The sequence below is a fragment of the Talpa europaea genome (genome assembly GCF_964194135.1).
Source record: "Talpa europaea genome assembly, chromosome: 7".
In the NCBI taxonomy this organism is placed as follows: domain Eukaryota; kingdom Metazoa; phylum Chordata; class Mammalia; order Eulipotyphla; family Talpidae; genus Talpa; species Talpa europaea.
Genome location: NC_140074.1, coordinates 47900170 through 47921803, shown reverse-complemented (window position 1 = coordinate 47921803; position 21634 = coordinate 47900170).

Sequence of the window (21634 nt, the reverse complement as noted above, 5' to 3'; positions counted from 1 at the left end):
ATCTGAACAGGTCAGTGGATTAGGTGAGTGAAGAGGGGTGGAGAGGGGTGGTGGGGAAGGTTGAAGCAAAGAAACTGGTATTTGGTCTCCAGCGGGAGCTGCTGGGAAGGCAGAGGACATTGTGAAGGAGGACTCAGCCATGGGAGCTGTGGAAGCCAAAGAAGAGACAGAGGGAGCATCTTCCAGGGCTTCTGAGAACAGCAGTTGGTTGATCTCAGCAGTTGCTCTGTTACACACTTCACAGAAGGGGTCTGGACACAATAGTTGGCGAAAGCGGGTGGTAGCATGTTTCCGGCCCAGGGGACTGCAGGAGACACGGGGTGTTCAAATTGCAGCCAGGGCCAGAACCATAAAAGGATGACCCGTTGGCCTGGCAGGGATGGGACATCTAACTCTGCTTCTTCACATTGCCCCGCTCTGTGACCTCACAATACCCTCCTTCCCGTGGCTACCCCTCCCATGACTACAGCGGGTAACACTAAATCCCTAGGTCATGCTACAGTGGCCTAGGTCATGCTACAGTGAGGTCAGGGCAAGGACAAGTCACCTTTCCACAATAGCAGTCAGCTTCCTCTTCTCTTCTGTGTCACTCTGGCAATAGCTCCAACCTGGGAAACAAGAAGAAGGTGTCCTATGTGCTGAAAAGAGAAGCGTAGGTCTAATGCAGGAGTCCCTTAGGAGCCACCTTGGGGCTATCTGGCACTGAAATGCTCAACAATCACTAGAGGAAGACAGATGGCAGTGATACTATCAAGCAGGGTCGTGTGTGTGTGTGTGTGTGTGTTTGTGTGTTGCTTCACGACTAGAAGACTTTGATGCACATGATCTCCTGTGATGCCCTAAACCACCCTGGAAGGAATGCAGGTCGGTGGTTCCCTCAAAACGGAATGGATCATCCATGAAGTCAGAGAACTTTTAGAAAGTCAGGCCACTGAAGCTCTGACTCTCAGTATACCCCATGGGCCTGTCAGGCAACGGCCATTACCCCGGCCCATCACTGCTTCCTGTCCCGGGGCGGCAGAGCAGGGTACCTGACATACCCCATCCCATCAGCCGCTCCTCGAGGGCCTGTTTCTGAGAGAGACTACTATCCGCAGAAACCACAGATTTGGTAGGGAAAGAAGAAGTCAAACTATCACTATTTGCAGATGATGTGATAATATACATAGAGAACCCCAAAAACTCCACAGAAAAACTAATTCAACTCATCAGTCAGTTCAGTAAAGTGGCAGGATACAAAATCAACACGCAAAAGTCAGTAGCCTTCCTATACACAAACAATAAATCTGAAGAAGAAGAAATAAAAAAAACCATCCCTTTTATTATCGAAACAAAAAAAAATCAGGGACCAGGAAAATGAATAACTATAAGAAAGCGAAAATGAAAATCAACAAAAAACTATGAACCAGAGACACTCTATGGGGGGTAGGGAGCGGGAGGGGAGGGATTGGGGTCAAAATAAGGGGGTTGCAATTGTATGGGGAATATAAAACTAAAATATTTATTAAAAAAAAATTTGAAAGGATAAATAAACATTACAAGTAAAAGCAGGATTACACAAAATATTTGACTGCTTATTTGGAAAAAAAAAAAACACTTCTAAAAAAAAAAAAAAGGAAATCACAGATTTGGGGCTTCCTGCAAGAGAGGGAAGGGCGGCCTCGGAGAGCGCGGGTGGAACGGGCAGAACCTTACCTGTCAGTGTCCCCCCTTTCCGCCTCCTCTTGGCTCCGCACTGAAAACAAAAAGAATGAATGATTGATTCTCTGTTCACTCCTCCTCTGTGGAGAAAACTCAGACAAGACTCTGTTCTCATTGACTGAACGTCGTATTCCTTCTTAAAAATAACTTCTAAACGTGCTAAGGGCCTCCCTGGTGGTGCAGCGGGTTGAGCACAGCACTGTGAGAATCCCCAGCCTCTGTGTCGCCAGTTCGATCCCAGCCGGCCAGGGAGATTCCCACAGGGTGCAGCAGACCTCTCCTTTCTCGCCCGCGGCTCCCCTCAGCAGTGTATTTCCGTCATTTTGCCTGTTCTGCTCCCTCTTCTGTCTCTGTGGATTCTCTCTCCCTTCTGCGCCTCTGGCCTGAACCCCAGTGCTTGTGGAAATAAATAAATCTTCGAAAAAATAAAGGAGTTTAAGAAAATAAAAATCTAAAATTACTAAAATATTTTCGGGGTTGCCATCTGGAAAAAGGCGGGGATTTTGTCTATGAGGTGCACATTGCTATTCTCAGTCAGCAGCCTATAGTCTGTTGGGATGGGAGCTTGTATCTTGGCTCGAGATCCCAGGCTACAGCCTCTGCTCAGGGGACTGCGCTCCTGATCAGCTCAACATTCAGGAAGACTTGATGGAGTGACACCTACCAGGGAATGTGACTCATGACCCAGTGTTGGGGCCTGTGTGTCCCGCAGAGATCTCAGACACTGTCCTGATCAGGAACGCAGGGGCACGGTGCTTACTTCCACCACACCCAGCTGGTCCGTGAGTACCTCGTGAGCCTAGTCCTACCTAGTCTATTCCCGAGGAGCATGAAGTTGTATTCTTTGTCACACTTCCCTTTCCCACACTTCCCAGAATCAAGCAAACTTATTTCAAAATGTGGAAACAGACATGGAAATGGCAATACAGAACCTCTACTGGGGAATTGCCCAGTGTTCCTTACCTTTCTGCCCTCTGTGGTTTTCCAGCCAGTGAATAGAGATGGAATCCCCACCAGGTAGCACAGGAACAGAAAGACCAAACAATACGCACATAGGTAAATGAGGTCAGGGTCAATATCCAAGGATATTGAGCCAAAGCTCAGCCTGGACTCATCAATATGGCATTTCAGAAATGAAAGAGCATCCCATTTACTGATTTCCATATTGTGAATCACACGCTTGCCTGAGGCAACTGAGCCTGAGAAGGCTAGCACTGGCCTTTATTTAGTCCCTTGCTTACATCACAGAGCTCTGAAGTGTCACAAGGGAAACCTGGGAGCAGGGGCGGGGCTACCACAGACTGTGCCCATAGCCCATCCCCCAACTCTGGTCCAGGTCCAGCAGGTTCCTCTATTCTCCATAGCCCACGAGGTTTCTCCACCCTAAACTATCATCCAGTTTTCCAGTTCCACCCTCCATCATATATTTGCTTCGAGTATATATGCTTCTTGTATCTGTCACGCAGATGGAAACTGAGCTCCTCTTTACCGTTCGAAAACCCTGGCTTGAGTCTCACCAATTCAACTGCCTTGAAAGTCTGTAATACTGCTGGGAATGTTTGCACATTGACACTCAACATCCTATGTGTCCTCAAATCCATCTTCCCCGTAGGATGTTTTTGCCTATTCAAACTCAGATAAAGATCTACAGTGCTTTTTACGCTGACTTTTTTTATGAATGCCAAATAGTGAATTTTAGTATTGTGTTTCTGTCATTTTCAATCATCTTTATTCAGCGGGGCTGATTAAAGTTAAAGTGGACAGTTCATGACGAAACTTCAGGAGACAAAAAAAAAAATGTGTAAAATAAATGTAAATAATTAACTTCAAATGTCCTTGGACAACCTCATAACATTTTTCTTTTTAAGGTTTTCTTTTTATTTATTTATGCATACAAGAAATGGGGTATAGGCCAGAGGTACAGGCTTCACCAGAGACCCTGTGGGGAGCAGAACAGTGGGTCGACTGAAATACACTGCTGAGGGGAGTAGTGAGCCAGACAGGAGAGGTCTGCTGTACCATGTGGGTTAGCTCCCAGGCCATGCATGAAACTCAGTCCTCAGTGGCTGGCAATAGCTTGAGAGCACAGAGACTTAACTCCTGCACCACCTGGGAGGGCCCTCTTAACACTTATTTTTCTAAAGTTAGCAAAGCTTAAACTGTACCAAAACTTTTAGTAGATGCCACACACATACACACCCACACACATCCCCTTTGACAATCAAAATCCAGTACCAGAATGAGACATTTGTTGTAATGAACCAACAATTGACCCATTACTATCAACCCTGGGCCATATTTTACATTGGGGTTTAAACGTAGTGTCCTACATCTCTATTAAATATTGCAGTAGCACAGTAGTTCCACTGTCCTGAACATTCTCTGTCATCTCCCCTTCATTCAATTATCTCTTTTCCCTTCGCAACCGCTGATCTTTCCACTGTCTTCAGAGTTGTGCCTTTTCCAGAATATCATGCAGTTAGAATCATATGGCACGTAGTCCATTCAGATTGACTACTTTGACTTAGCAATGTGCATTTAAATTTTCTGGGCCTCCCCAGTGGTGCAGCGGTAGAGCGCTGGGTTGCGAAGCTGCCCGCGGCCTCTGCGGCGCCGTTTCAATCCCCAGCTGCTCCCCGGCCACCGGAGGAGGGTCCCACATGGCGCGCAGACCTCTCCTGCCGCCCGCTGCTCCCCTCAGCAGTGTACTTCGGTCCTTCTGCCTGCTCTGCTCCCTGTTCTGGCTCTGGTGAATTCTCTCACTCTCCCGCACTTCTGACTGTACCCAGTGCATGTATAAACAAAACAAGCAAAGAAACAAATAAATAAATAAATAAAACATGCCTCTATTTAAAAAAAATAAAAATAAAAATGAATTTTCTTCATGGCTTTTCCTCACTGCATAACTCATCAGGTTTGCATTGTCTAGATGTACCACTGTTGATCTCTCCAGTTACCTTGGACGTCTTTGTTACATCCCAGTTTTGGCAACTGTAAAAAAAATGATATATCACTATATAGCACTTCATTAAAATGTCTTTTGTGTACCTTACAATTCATTCATTAAAAGCTTATAATTCAGAGCTCTCCTACCTACCTGTGATTATGCAGGTGTCTTTCTTTCTCTTTCTCCTGCTCCTAATAAACCTGTCCTTTTAAAATATAAAATGGGCGCGGGGGGGGGAGATTTTATAATTCAGTGACTCAGTATGCTCACAATTTTGCATCCATCACTACAATCAATTTCAGAAATTTTTCATCATTCTGAAAAAAAAGTCTGTTCTTCTTGGCCCTCATGCTCCAATCTTCTCATAGGTCCTCACCTAGATGACCACTAATCTACCTTCTGCTATATATGTGTGTATACATACACGTCTGAGTATTTCCCGTGTAGCGAATACTACAATATGTGGTCTTTTGTATGTGGTTTCTTAGTATGATTTCAAGATTCGTCCATGTAGTAACATATGCCAGAAGTTCATTTCTATTAATGGCAAATAACATTCCATTTTATGGATATCCCACATTTATTTGTATATTGATCAGCAAAAAGTTGGATTATTTCTATTCTTGGAATGCTAAGAAGAAAACTTTAATGGACAATTGTGGACCTGTTTTGGAACACAATTTCTTGATCACTCATTTTAGGAGTAACTTAAGTTTACATCTTGTCTAAGCTTGTTGCTTTCTGAGATTGTGGTAGTATCACCATATTAGACTCCCTATGAAATAAGGTCTTTGGGATCTAAATACAGTTTCTCTCAGGGGTCATGGTGCATTGAATTTGCCCTCCTGCCGTACTCTCAAAATTAGACCTTGAGTCAGCAAGAATGAAGGTGATGTATAATGCTTACACTTTAAGAATAAGGGACCCCTAATACTGTGATAAATAGAAAATGGTCGAGAGCTCATGGATAATATGCAAATTAATCACTTCAGAACACAGGACTTTTCTCTTACAGGTGACAGATAAACAGGATTCTAGTTTAAGCAAAAAATTTTAATGACTTGCCTTATAGTAATCCATAATGTAGGAGTCCATCCAGCTTCTGATTCCCCATGACTTGGTTCTATTTTCTCAAGGTTGATTCATTCTCATGTACACAAAATGGCATCCAGTGAATAGAAAAAGAGAATTGTAGTCACAGTGTTCTCAACTAAAGTTGCAACATTCAGTAAATAGGAGGAGCTCAGGTCAGAGGAACACTCCTGAAAAGGATACTAGAAACCAGAGAATACCATTGACCTAGTTGAAGTCTGATCATAGTAGAACCAAATCGAAAATAAGCCACAAAGAAAGCAGGAAAAACGTCTCATATATGAAGACTGAACAGCATACAGCTGAATGATCATGGGCTAACAAAGAAATACAAAACCAAAGGAGGATTTACAAATACCTGGAAATGAATGAAAATGAAGACACACCCTACCAGTAACTGTGGGCTGCACCAATTACTGTATTACACTGCGCATACACAACCATATAGGTCTCCTGCACAATCAAGACAGAAGTCAAATAAAGAATCTAAACCTACATCCTAATGAACTCCAAAAAGAGGAACAAATGAAACCAAAAGTCAGCAGAAGAAAGGAAGTAATAAAAATAGAGTTGAAATAAATGAAATAGACGTCAAGAAGAGAGCTCAAAATATCAGCGAAGCCAAAGCTGGGTTCCTTAAAATGATAAAATCGACAAACCAGCACTAAGATTAATGAATAAAAAAGGGCGAAAACCCTGACAAATAGAATCAGAAATGGAAGAGAACCTACAACACGCATCTCAGAAACAGAGGATCATATGAGAGGACTATGAAGATCTTGGCACCAATAAATTGAATAACCCAGAAGAACTGGACGAGTTCTTCAGAATACAACTTCTGAAAGTGAATCAGGAAGAAATAGAAAACGTAGGCAGGCCAATTACAAGCAAGGAAATTGAAATAGTAGTCAAAAGCCTCCCAACACTGAAAGCCCAAAACTACAGGGCTTCCCAAGTGAGTTCTACCAAGCCTTCAAAGACAAAATAATAACTATTCTTCAAACTGTTCCCCCAAAACGGGAGAAAATGAAATGCTTTCAATAAAATTTTATGAGACCAACATTACCCTGATAACAAAATCAGAAAGAGAAAGATACATGCCAATATCCTTGATAGACATAGATGGCAATAATTCTCAACAAACCTAGTTCTACCTCACAAACCAAATTTAACAATATGCAAAAGGATTTGTTCTGGCAATTCAAGGGTGGATCTACAACCACGAACTGATCAGTCTCATTCACCATTATGAAAAAGGAAATATCAAAATCATATCGTCATCTAAGGATGCAGAGAAAGCATTTCACAAGATTCAACATCCACTTCTTATTAAAAACTCTTCCAAAATGGGCAAAGAAAAACCATGCCCTTACATAATAAATATCTAGGCCAATAACAAAGCTAACTAACATCATTCTCAAACGAAAGTTTTCCTCTAAGATCAGATACAAGACAAGGATGTCTGCTGTCCCCACTACAACAAAATACAGTCAGGACAGTTAGTAACAATAAATCCTAGGGATGGAAAGGAATCTAATGGACAGAATTATAACATCCCAATGACAAAAATGCTCAATTTTGAATAAAATAGTCTGTAGCTTGCAGACAAGCAACCACATGATCCAGCAATTTGACTTGTAGATATTTAACGAAAAGAGACAAAAACTAACTGGAAAAGATATCTGCAGCTACATATTCATTGCAGTATTATTGCAATAGCCACGACATGGAAACAAGACCATCAATGGATGAGTGACTAAAGGAAATCGGATTGTAAGGAAATCTTGCCATCTGTGACGACATAGGTGGTCCTTGGAGGCATTATATGAAGTAAAATAACTGAGAAGAAGAAAAATCTCTATGATCTCACTTATCTGTGGAATCTTTGAGGGGAAAAAACAGGCTCATAAATACAGAAAACTCAGATTGGTGGGCACAAGGAAAGTACGGAGAAAAATGGATAAAAAAGACCAAAAAATACAAATTTCAGTTAAAAAAGGTCACTGGATTGTAACATGGAGCCTGGTGTCTATAGTTAATACTGCATTGCGTATTTGAAATTTGGCAACACAATACATTTGCAAAGTTCTCATCACAAGGAAAAAAACAAATTTTTGTTACTCTGTATCATAATGGATGACTCTGCATGATCAGAGCAGAAAGGTGAAGGAGGACTCCTAGAGCCCTGGCTGGCTTTGTCAGGCTTTTTTTGGGTTTACCAGGTACATGCCAGCAGGGGCGCCCCAGGGACCAGGAGGCTCTCAGGCCTCTTGGCCCCAGGCGAATCTTTCAGGGCTCTCTGGCATTCTCTGGTGGCCTCTGCTTCTCTGCTGCTCCTCTACCTATCTCTTACTTCTTGTTGTTCTGGTTGTTCTGTACTGCTCTCTGGCTTGCTTCTGGTTCTGTTCCTCTCTTAAAGGCCCAGTCTCAGCCCAGGTGTACCCACCTACGTATGCCCACACCCCACTCCAGATGCCCACCATCAGACATGCATTCAGGACCCCAAGGGTCCATTATCAACCCTAATGGGGGGAGGGCAGAAAAGCCTAACAATCATCCACCCCACAGATGTTAACCAGATTTATAGTGGTGAGCATTTTTAAACGTATACCAATACGAAATCCTTCTGCTGTATACCTAAAATTAATATGCCAGTCATAGCTAAAAAAAAATTGAAAATAGCACTTCAGTTAAAGTCTAGCCTTATTTTTACCTCAGGTCCATATATAATTCTGCTATATCTGAAGACAGATGTGCTTTCAGTCTTTGTTATGACATTAAAAGGAAGTATAAATGCCCATATATTCTGTATTATACAGGTTATAATTTTGTCAATTACTCTTTTGAGTTAGTGATAATGTGAAAGATGTGTGCACAAGCAAATGAAGCATAAAGCTAACGAAGCCATGAATGCTGAGAGTTTCTTGTAGTGATAAAGTGGTCTCAAAAAAGGCATACTATGCTAGGAAACATTATTATTTGTCTCTCTGGTAAAATGCCACGAGAGGTTTCAGAAGAAAGGGACTAGTATTTCTATGTCTTTGGTAACCTGTGATGACATTTTTTCTATTCTAAATACATATCCCTTTTTATACTTAAAACAATAAAAATTAAAAATGCATTTATTCTTGGAACAAAATTGCATTTCAAAAGCAATGTTATTTAAAATAGCAAAATTATAAAATGGAAACCAGATTAGTGAAGGAATAGGATTGTGTCCTAAGGGATAGAAAAGTGAGTGCGTCTATAATATGGAAACATGAGTGGTACTTGTAGTGATAAAAATCTTCTGTATCTTGAATATACCAATGTTGATCTCTTGTTGATATCTGGTAAGGTATTATAAATTAAGCATATATGGTATGTGTTTTTTAGAACTACATGTACATCCCTATGATCTCAAAGATCAATTTCTAAGAAAAAAGTTGAGGGCCTCCACTGGTGGCACAGCGGTTGAGCACTGTGCTGTGAAGCTGCCGCAGCCTCTGCGGCGCCAGTTCGATCCCCGGGTGGACTTCTGACTGTACCCAGTGCTTGTATAAATACATGAATAAATCTTTAAAAAGAAAGAAAGAGAGAGAGAGAGAAAGAGAGAAAGAGAAAGAGAGAAAGAGAAGAGAGAGAGAGAAAGAAAGAAAGAAAAGGAAGGAAGGAAGGAAGGAAGGAAGGAAGGAAGGAAGGAAGGAAGGAAGGAAGGAAGGAAGGAAGGAAGGAAGGAAGGAAGGAAAAGTGAATGGGAGGGCTATAAGGACATGCTACGTATCTTGGTTGTGACAATTTTATTATCAAAGGCATTATGTTGTGCACTTAAATATGTGCTGCTTTTTGCATATCAATTATGCCTCAAGAAAGAAGGGTAGGAAGATTTCTCTTTTCCCTTTCTGAATAATTCAGGGTTATCCCTACTAGGTAAACCAAGGGAAAGAAGCATCCACATCTCAAAGAAATGTAGAAGAGCAGTTAGAGAGGTGATGCAGGGTCCTAGAACAGTGTGTCAGAGCCAAACCAGGGTGAAGAGGAGTTTGTCATAGAATGGTTACCTGGTGCAGGGTGTGGGTATCTACATGACACAGCTGCTTGGTCCACTGAGTCCAAGTGCAAGTGGGGAAAGAGGACACTGTACATGGAGGGGACAGTTGTGATGACATGTTGTTTTTATACAGATGGAGTAAATGAACAAGTAAATGTATTAAGAATAACGATATTCAGATTTCTCCTTAGAGGAGAAAGAGGTCACAAACATGGAGAGTGAAAAGAAGGAAACTAAAATGATCTCTGTGATAGCAGATTGCAGCTGAAGGTATTGGTGCGAACCCACAGCTGTCAAAATAGATAGACACGCAGAGAAATAAAGATGTACATGCATGCATATGTTGCGTTTCTGTCACACACACACATATATCCCTAACCTAGTCCACTGTGTGGGCTTAGAAGCAGCAACATCCTAACACTATGGAGCCCATCTAATACACTGACCCTGGCTTCCAAATGTCATTCTTCATTAACAGAACTGGGATTACTTGGACACATGGCCGAACCTACAGCTGATGTAGGAAAAGTATATGATAAGCCTGAAGCAAAACTTCCCTGAAATCAATATTCTAAAATAGTAAGCATTGTCATGCAAAGAAATGGCTATAACTTCTCAGCATATATGTAAACTTATCTAAATGATTTCAGGTATATGAGACTTCTTAAAACCTAATATATTCTGGAATAATATTATTGATCCAATTATAAAACAAGGGGACCACAAAATTGAGCAAGCATCCTTTGTTTATTGCTTTATGCTCAGTTTTTAAAAATGTTTATTTTTAAGCCTTTTGCTACATACAGTGAATACTTACTAAAATTTGTAATCAGAAAAATTCATAGAAAAATGAACTGACAGTGATAGTGAAGGCAAAGATAAACAGCTGGGACTACATCAAATTAAAGAGCTTCTGCACAGCTAAAGAGACAATAACAAAAACAAAGAGAAACCCCACTGACTGGGAGAACATTTTTGCACACAACACTAATGATAAAGGACTGATCACAAAAATCTGCAAAGAGCTGATGAGACTCAACAACAACAAAGAAAATAATCCAGTCAAAAAATGGGCAGAAGAGCTAAAAAGAAACTTCTCTGAAGAGGAAATGCAAATGGCCAACAGGCATATGAAAAAATGTTCAACATCACTTGTAATCAGGGAAATGCAAATCAAAACTACCATGAGATACCATCTTACACCAGTGAGAATGGCACATATTAAAAAAACTAGCAACAACAAATGTTGGCGTGGGTGTGGAGAAAAAGGAACTCTTCTGCACTGTTGGTCGGAGTGCAAACTGGTCCAGCCACTATGGAGAGCTGTGTGGAGATTTCTGGACCTACTTAACATAGAGCTTCCATATGATCCAGCAATTCCACTCCTAGGTATTTACCCAAAGGACACAGAAACATCAATTCCAAAGAACACCTGCACCCCTATGTTTATAGCAGCACTGTTTATAATAGCTAAGCTTTGGAAGCAGCCCAAATGCCCAAAAATAGATGACTGGATCAAGAAGATGTGGTACATATATACCATGGAATATTACTCAGCATTCAAAAAAGATAAACACTTGCCATTTGCAGCAACATGGATGGCGCTGGAAGGGATCATGCTCAGCAAAATAAGCCAGAAAGAAAAAGAAAAATACCGGATGGTCTCACTCATAGCAGGAATCTAGAAAACTTAAATAAGGGACCAGGAAAATGAAAACTATAAGAAAGTGAAAATCAAAATCAACAAAACATTATGAAACAGAGACACTTTTGAGGGGATGGGGGGGCGGGAGGGGAGGGTTGGGATCAGAATGGGGGGGTTGCAATTGTATGGGGAATATAAAAATAAAATTTATTATTAAAAAAAAAAGAAAATGAACTGACAGTATTCTGGAATAGAAGCTTGTCATCTTGTCTTGGAACTGAGAAAATCTGCAAAGCATAATGAAAAACTGAACTCCTCAAAATTACTAACAAAACAGTGACACTTACTACATGGGACTGAATATTCTGAATAGAACCAATATAATCGATAGTGAATTTTTGCTAATACTGGTTTTCAATGTTTTGTCTTTTAGGTCCAGAAAGCTTCTATTTGAAAATTGCTATGATCTGCATCAATGGTAAGTTGCATGTTTTCATAAGTAAGCTGGGATATTTGCTTTTCTCTCTCTCTCACTCCAAATATAAAAACTTAAAGTATTGGTACTTACCATGGCAATTTGTTTATCTGAATAAATCCAATAAGACTGTCCTTTCTCCTCTATAGGAAAATGAATAAATCTTTGACTGAAAACCAGAATGCTCTTAGAGATCGACTGACTGCAGAACCTTTGAGGACAGCCTAATACCTTGCTTTCAGAGATCTATGTCTACCAGGAAGATTATTTAATGTCACTCTCGCTGGAGACCTGGAGAGCCAAGTGCGTTTTGGAACTGCAAGGACAGGAACTTACCCCAAAAGGCAGGTATTTACAGGAAAAATCTGGGGATGACACCATGGATGCTCTCTTACCCTGAGAAGCAAAGAAATGAGAGCTCAGCGTGAGATTCCTTGTGGAGATTCCAGTGCAGTCAAGCTTAAAAACAGTATAGTTATATTTTGTCCTGTTGTACTTACTCAAAAGAACTGACCATTTGTTTCTATGCAGGCATCACTCTTTTTCTCTTTTCCTTATCAACTTGCCATGTGGCACTGACAAAAAAATTATAACATTTATTTGAAACTACAAAAGAAACCAAATAAGTAAAATATTCCTAAGAAAAAAAAAAAAACCAAAAATGGAGAAATCATACTCTCTAATTTCAGCTTACATCACAAAGGTATTATACTCAAAATAGCAAGGTATTAGAATAAAAGTAGACACACCCATCAATGAAAAAGAAATGAGGACCAGAAATACCCATACACATATAGGAACAACAAATTTATGTCAAAAAAACTAAGTGCATAAATTAGAGTAAGGCAAGTCTCTTCAGTATATTATGTAGAGAGTCTGGAGTGTTATATGAAAAGAATAAAACTAGAACACTGCTGCATACCATGCACAAAAGCTACTTTATTTTTTAATTAATGATTTATTTTATATAATTCTTGCATCATTTTTCATTTTTGCACAATGTATGCATTATCATTTTGGTTATATTCCCCATACAATTGCACCCCCCTCCCTTATTTTGACCCAATTCTTTCCTCTCCCCTTGCCTCTCCCTGGTTTGTAGTGCTTGTTGATTTTGATTTTTACTTTGTATTAATTAGTCTTTTTCCTGGTCCCTTATTGAGGTTTTCTAAATTCCTGCTATGAGTGAGGCCATCCGGTGTTTTTCTTTTTCTTTCTGACTTATTTCGCTGAGCATGATCCCGTCTAGCTCCATCCATGTTGCTACAAACTGCATATGTTTATCTTTTTTGATTGCTGAGTAATATTCCATGGTGTATGCGTACCACATCTTGATCCAGTCATCAATTTTTGGGCATTTGGGTTGTTTCCATTGACCTACTAAAGATAGAGCTTCCATATGATCCAGCAATTCCACTCCTAGGTGTTTACCCAAATGACACAGAAACATAATTCCAAAGGACACCTGCATCCCTATGTTTATAGCAGCGCTATTTACCAAAGCTACTTTAAATGGATTAAAGACTCACTTAAGATCTGAAACCATAAAATAATAGAAGAAAACCTAAGAGATAAAATTTAAACATTGTTTTTAAGTGATGGCTTTGTGGCTATGTCTCCAACAGACAGGGAAATAAACAACCTAGTTTTATCAAATTAAGAAGTTTCTATACAGCAAAAGAAACAATTATTAAAACAAAAACAAACTACTGAATGGGAAAAGATATCTGTAAAATGTCCATCTGAGAAGAGTCTAATATCCAAAATAGAGAAGAACTCATAAAAATCAACAACAACAAAGGCCAACGCAATTTTTAAAAAGCACGAGAAGATATGAATAGACACTTCAACCAAAAAGACAAAAAGATGGCCAACAGGTCACATACCATGAAAACATGTTCACCATCTCTTAGTGTTAGGAAAATGCAAATCCAAACAATGATGACATATTGTGCTCCTTCACACAGTGACATCTTGCTGAGAACGGCTATATCCAAATGACATAATACAAGTGTTAGTGAGCATGAGAAGAAAAGGACCCCTCATACACTGTTGGCAGGAATGCTATTTGCTGCTGCCAGTATGGAACAGTATGGAGAACCCTCAAAAAATAAAGGATAGAAATATCCTATGATCCAGCTGTCCCACCTCTGCGTATTTTTGCAAAATAGGAAAACAATAATCCAACGAAATATGAAGCCCATACTCACACAACAGTCCACAATAACCAAGAGTTGGAAACAGCTGCCCAAAAGAGTGGATAAATGCATGGTAACTATACCCAATGAAATACTACTCAGGTATTGGGGGAAATTATGAAATTCTGCCATTTTCCATAACTTCAATAGAACCGGATGTTATTGAGCTAATTGAAATGAGTCATCAATAAAGACAAATAGTATATGACATCACTCATATCTAGTTGATAAAGAAAACAAAATATAAGAGTATGCCACAAGTTAGCAGCTGCCACAATGAAGGGGTAAGGCATATAGTAAGTGAGACATGGAAATCATTTTTGGTGATGAACATAATGTAGTATATATAGATGTTGGTAAATGTCTGTTTATCTATATAATGTCATAAACCAAACTTAGCACAAATAAGACAAAAATGCCTACAGACAGATCTCTGGAAAACCTGACATTCTGCTGTCCTGGAAATTGCAGAGCATGAAAAATAGCTCTGCCCCTTCCCGCAACCCACCAATGCCAGTGCCTTTATTGGCCTTCTCCTGCGGTTTCCACCAACAGTTCTTACTAGACTCACTGCCAGATCCACTGGAAGTTAAAGCTAATATTGGTGCTTCTGAAAACAGCCAGCACAGGGTCGGTATTAAATCAAAGATGAGGACTCTGTGATTTAGTGCACGACTTGCACTTTGATGTGTCTAGGCACTGGTAGGGCCCCACGCAGTAACTGCATCGGAGGCCACAGCCTCCAGACTTGTTCACTCCGATCCTCACAGTCACCATATTAGTAAATACCAGCATCTCTACATAGAATAGACGAGATGTGCTGCAATGCAAGCCATTGGCCACACAGCCAACACAAGGCGAAGCCTTCACAGGCCTCAATATTGTTACGCTATTGATTCCTATGATCACCTCTGGAATTGGGTGGGCTGCCCACGGCAGAGGGGGCTCAAGTACCAGCACAGCAGACACGGTCCAGACCCAAGGTCTCGCAGAGTGTCTTCGGAGGCTGCAGCCAGGCTTGGCAGGATGGGGGACAGCGAGGAGAGGCTGTGAACAGCCAGGACCCCAACCTGGGATGGAAATGGCAGACAACGAGGACAGCATCAGGGCAGGGAGAGAGGCTCGGGCTTCCAGAAACCTCCCAGAATCTCATCTTGGAAGTTGGTGTCACCTCTTGCCACAGAAACGATGGACACAGAACCCAGAAGCCAAAAGCCAGGAAGCCACTAAGCTGCGGGGCCCCGCCAAGAAGCCAAACACGGCCCCGCTCAGGCCCCGCCCCGCGTCAGGCCCCGCCCCCGGTGACCCCGCCCCGGGCGCGCTGGGCGGGGCCTCGCCTGCGCCTCCTTCCGTTGCTCCGGGCTCCTCGCAGCGCCTGCTGCGCGCCGGGCTCAGGGCCCTGGGCCTGGGCCTCACGGAAGGTAAATGGCTGCGCTACACTGCAAGGCGGTGTCCAAAGTCTGGGGTCTGGGAAGCCAGGACGGAGGCGGCGCGGGAGCTCTGGGCACCGCAGCCGAGGACACTTCTCCGTGCAACGGGAGGAAAGAGAAAGGACCGGAGGCCCCGCTGTGGTTTGGGTTTTGCTGTTGTTTTCCAGTCGCTTTGATGAGGCAGCCCCACGTGCCGTCTCCGTCCCTCTGGTTGTCCAGGACTCATGTGTTCAAATGAATAGAAGGAGTGTGACGAGCTGTGGCGTCGAACTGGTCCGCGGAAAAAGGGAATTCAACAAGAAACTAACAGCCGGACTCTCTCTGCCTCGGGGCAGGTGCCTGAGAGAGCCTGACATGCATGGGGGAGCCTCTGAGCAATTCCTCGCTCTCCCATGGCCCGTCCTGGGTGCCCTCCCACCGCTGTCCCCTCCGGGGCCCTCCCCCGAATGGGTGTTTCCTACAGCTCTAAGCTTCGGTCAACAGCCTGATTCTGGACGCGAACCAGAAATGGGAGCAAGCATTCATTCGGCTTCTGGAAATAGTCCCTCTGTTGTCCTTGAGCGCACTATTACCCCATTCTCAGTCCCTGCGCAGTGGTCCTCGTTCCCCAACACTCCCCTGAGAAGAGTAAGTATGTGACTCAGATGTGACAGAAAAATATCATATAATTAATTTGGCCAGGAATGGGCCCAATTAGGAATGGGCATGTGACTGAACTGGAGATTGTAAGACAAGAGGGGTCTTTTAGTGGGAGGGACACGTGTTGTAGCTGCATCTGAGCCTCGGGGGATCAGGCTATGAATCGACCAGACAGAACATCTTACAATGAAGTCAGCCCAGATCTTAGAGCCAGGAAGTAGAGAGAAACTGAATCATGATGGCATCAGCTGAACCCTAACATGAACCCTGAACCCTAATTGTGAACCCTCTACTTGATACCACCTTTAGTACCAGATTTTCTCAGATACCTGAGAGAAAAATCTCTTTCACGATTAAGACCATTGCATATGCTGTTATCCAAATATTACACACAATGTAAGGGAACTTTCCATCCCTGGCTTCCTCTTCCATGCAAGGACACTAAATCTATCTATAACCTTCTCTGTTGTTCACGTCACCCTTCTACAAGAGAAATAAAGAAACCTAGTGAGTGGAAAGCATTGGGAAGATTAAAAGAGGCTCAGAACCCCCATTTTGAAAGGGTAAAAAGATAGCCAATAATAGCCACTACTGGGTGCCTTTTTCTATTTAGTTCAGTCTTCAACGCCAACCAAATATGCAGACAGAGAGAAAGAGCCTCTGTTACTGAGTCCATTATGGCTGGACATCATGGGATGTTCATTACCCATGCCCACTGGGCACATTAAAAGACCAGTGACTGCATAGCCTCTTGCCACGTGTGAGGAAAATACTGTTTTCCTAAATCCCACCAAATAATGGAGGTCTATATATGTTATGTGAGCAAACATCATTTCATCCCTCAAGAAGTTGTGCTGTCTCCCAGGTGCTTACACATATAAACCATCTACTACTTAAGAAAATCATCTTTACATCCTTTCTCAGGTCAGTGGAGGCCCTGACCTCCACTTAAGCAACTCTCCCTCTTTCAATCTAACGTCTTCATCATCGCCCCGACTCTCTGCTTTCCTCGGAACATCCAGCTAAATATTCTCCCACTTGGGAGTCAGGGTAGAACTGTACCTCACAATTTCTTGGGGTTCAGGGAATGTGAAAGCCATTAATAACCCCATGGTACCAAAAGCCCAGAATATCCTATTAAAGAAAAGAGGAAAATTACCTTTCATTCCTTCTGAAGCCCCATTGGCAGGGAGTAGAAACAGCAATGTATAGCTTGATAACTTACACTGCTTCAGATGAAGTTTGCCTAAAGCAAGGCCAGAATTCCACAGAGGAAAAAATACCCATTCTTGTCGTTGTTATTACCCCAACCCCTCCCAGAGTGAAGCACCTGCTAATCTTACAGTGATCAATTCTTTCCCTGTATCTCACCTACGTGAAAGAAGGAAAAGAAGCCAAGTCTTCTGGGATAGTTAAGGGGACAACTTCTACAAGTCTGTGAACTGCCACTTGGCCTCCCTAATGAAGACCAAATGTGTCCTTTTGACCTCAGGAAACTAGCAGCCTAATTTTTACTTTGATTCAGGGTCAATAACGTTCTAGAAGAAAAGTCTCAAAAGAGAGTAGCCACTTACCATTGCCTGTGCCCCTTCTTTGCAATTGTGGGTTAGGCCAAAAATCTCATTATTAGCCCTTTGAAAACTGCCTCATGAAATCTGATACCCTTAGGCAGTGGAGAAATCCACAATGTGTGACAGTGGCATCTGGGGTGTACTTACCTAGTCTGCATCGAGGTAACAGTCAGTTCTTGCCTGACTGACATTAGGATCAGAGTGTGAGTTTGCAGTTGTATACATTCAGGTAGCCCTTTCCCATTACATCCTATGTGTGGGCCCTTGCCACAAAATTGCAGAGCACCGGACACTATCACCCATGGGTTTTGAGCATAAGGTACTTGTTTTTACAGGAAATGAGCTTAATGATTCTAATAATTGTTTATCAGTACACTTTCCTGCTTTACATGACAGTTCTGTTTTTCTCATAGAAAAGCAGGACTCTGGGAGAAAGGAAAATATTCCTAGGAGGACAAAAATGTTTGGGATAAGTCTAGGCTGGTGCTGCTACCTGATTTCGACAGTTGACTTTCTAGAAGTTTTCAGGATGCACATTCAGTATCTGAATTAGCTCTGAATCATTCTTGCTCTGAATATACTGACCCCGGCTCAGTATCTTATCCCATTTATACTACCATATCTGTCTTGGTTACAAGTCCTCAGGTATATGGAAAACCTCCTGAAAGTGGGTTTCCTAGTTCTGCTTTTTCTATCTGTGGTTGACTGATTTACTACAAAATTCCAGTTGTGAGAATTAACTTTGAATTGATGAATGATCTATATGAAATGTATTAACTAGAGCAGAAATTAAGCCTTTGTATCCATAGATTTGTTTCCTTTTTATGTCCAGTTGTCTGTACAGGAGCTTCTTGAGGCCTGTCGTCTAGATTTCGGAGAGAGTGAAGAGTCTGTTGTGGAGCCAGGATCAGTCATTTTGTGGGGAGCTTTTCTTCCAAATAAATGTGACCACTAGCAGTGGGGAGTCAGGTGGGGCTCAGAGTTCTTTCTCATTACCATTCTTGGTAACTCCCCACTGCCTTTAACTCCATGCCACTTTTCTCTCCTTTGGATGCTACATAGTTTTTGATGTTTTTTCTTACCAGCTGCACCTCCATGCAGCCCCAAAGAGTTTTCACTTGATGACAGGGATATGGGTAAACCCAAGGATCTGCTTGTCACCTTAACTCTACTTTTACTCCTGTGTATTGAATGGAGGGACCTAAAAAAAGCCTTGCGTTAGGAAGACTTCAAAGTTTCAATAATCTCCACCTTTTATTACAAATATTCACCACCTCATGGAAATAACCTTTAGTGTAGGTCGAACTCATGATTTAGTTCTAAACTAAGGGAAAGGAGATGGGTGTCATTCCATTTATCCATTACTAAAGATTGTAACTTCTGTCTTACCAGCAGACTCCCAGCTTTCCGGAAGCAAGCTGCCATATTGGAGTGACCCATCTGACATGGACATGGAACTCTGGTCTGTAGCTCACTCTGGCCAATAGAAAACAAGGATTTGAGGGCCTCAGTCCATCATGTCTTGAGGAAATGAATCCTTCCAACAACGACAAGAGTGATCACAGAAGTGGATCCTTGATCCTTCCCCATTCAAAACTGCAGATGAGACCCAAGACCCAGCCGACATCTTGACAGCCTTGTAAGAGACCCTAAAGCTGAGAACCCAGGTAAGCTTTGCCTGGATTCCTGACCCACAAAAACTGAGATAAAAATATTTCTTTTAAGACACTAAATTTTGAGGTATTCATTCCACAGCAGTAGATTATGAATATACCCTAAATTACTGTTCCATTTGTGTAGGGTGTAGCATGGCTTTAGTACAGGACCCAAAGAGGCAAGCAAGCTCCTTGGCAAATTCCTGTACATGTTATCTTCACACTCAAGACTTTGTCACACTTTCTTATTCTGGGATATATTGCTGTGTTCCACAAAGCCCTGAATAGTCTACAGCAGCAGGATCTAAGTCAGGTAGAGTTGGATGGAGTGAGTGCCCAGTGTGGAGTCATGAGTAGGGATGATGGTGTCATTCTTGCCCTCTGATTTTCATCCTTTCCCACTTACTCCACTATTATAGTTTCCTTATTCTTTGATTCCTTTCCCCTACGTTCTGAGTGACTCTGTTGAAAATCTCTACAAGAAATGGCCACGTGATCACCTGACCTTGCAATATTGCCATCAAACTAGACATCCTGGAGGTATTCCCCAAGGAAGATCTCTTCACATTCATTCCCATTGAGAGATTTTCACAAGCATGGAGACCTTGCTGTGGAACTCAAAATGTACCTTTCACAAACGTAACACACCACACATCACAGATTTTGCACCCAGCACCCAACTATGCTCTAGATTCTGCCCTCACAAACCCAGTTTCTCAACAGCAGAACGTATTCATACACAACTTCTCAGTGACAACCCACCTGTCAGATACTCTGGAATCAGCCACATTTTCTAAATGAAAGTATGCTGCTATTTGTCAGAAAAGAAACGTACACCTCTGATCCTTTTCACTGATGCACGTTCCATACTGCTTTATTAGGGTAAAGTAAAGGGAGAAGATGAGCTGTTCTCCATTCTATTAGGGTAAGGTAAGAAGTAAGGAACTTGGCCTAAATCACATATTTCCTAAAGGAGAGAAGGTCTCTCAGGAGTCGATGACATTTATTCTTCACTAGGAAGCTCAAAGAGAAGATTTTTCTCTATCACAAACCTCAAGTCCTACTCCCCCACACACATCCATTCCCCGGCATTTTGGAGGCAACAAGGGAGATCTCTGACTATATTATGCTAGAGAAACCCACCCCATAAATATTTATGGTAAAGGAGCAGATGAAAATATAGTTTATGCACATTCTTCTGGACTTTTAAAGGATTTTCTCACTTTGGAAGGCCTGAAAGAGTTTATTCTTTCCATTAAAGTATCAAGACCCTACCATACAAAATATCTGCACAGAGTCTACTAAAGGACCCCAGGATCACACTAAGAATGCCACTGTCTGTCTCCCTATAATGGAATAATTACTTTTCAGAAGCCAAAGAGAAATGTCGTGGAGCACTGAACTCACCCCATCCTCTCCCTGTACACAAGTCCTGAAACCCAAAACTCACGCCCTCATGAAGGACACAGAGAATATCCCAAGTATAGAGTTCAACTTCATCTCTTCAAATTATTTATTCCCTGTTACCCAGATATTATCTGAGGCCCTTGACCTCACATAATCTTTAAAAGTCTGATATGCCCAGGTTTTACAGCCCCAAGATCTATTCTGTCCTAAACTACTACTTCCTTCATGTGTTTTTAATTGTATGAAACCAGAACTATAACGAACAGCATCCCTGTCCTCCTCATCTCTTCTCATGAGAATCCCTGTTCACCCATCATTGATAGGATGAGAGAGCAGTACCAGTAATCAGAAAGGAAGACAGTGAGGGAGGTAAGGATATAGGATACCCCTGAAATCATGATAAAAAATTTAAAAATCTTTTAGCAATTTTCTTTTGCCAAAATCCCTTTAGGGCTATTCGGCCCCTAAGTTTTCTCATTCTCCTCCCTTCCAGCCACACAGTGTCTCACCCTGCTGCTCCCTCTTTCTTTCTCAACCAATTCCCCTCCCTCTCTTGATAATTATTAAGTCTTTATTTTACCAACATAAAATTCAGTTGTGCTGTTTTGTACTTGCAGACCAAACTCTTCTGATTTTGGGGGCAGGCTTCCCTTTAGCATAACTTCTAATGAGCACAAGTCTAGAAAGCAATGTGCAGGAATGGTTTTTCTTTTTTTTGAGTCACATGTCTAGTTGCACCTTTCATAAAATGTTTTCTATTTTCCCATCTAAGCTGTGCCTTTTCCTCCAAGTTCTAAGATCTCTATGGGTTTTTTAAAAAAGATTTATTTATTTATGCATACAG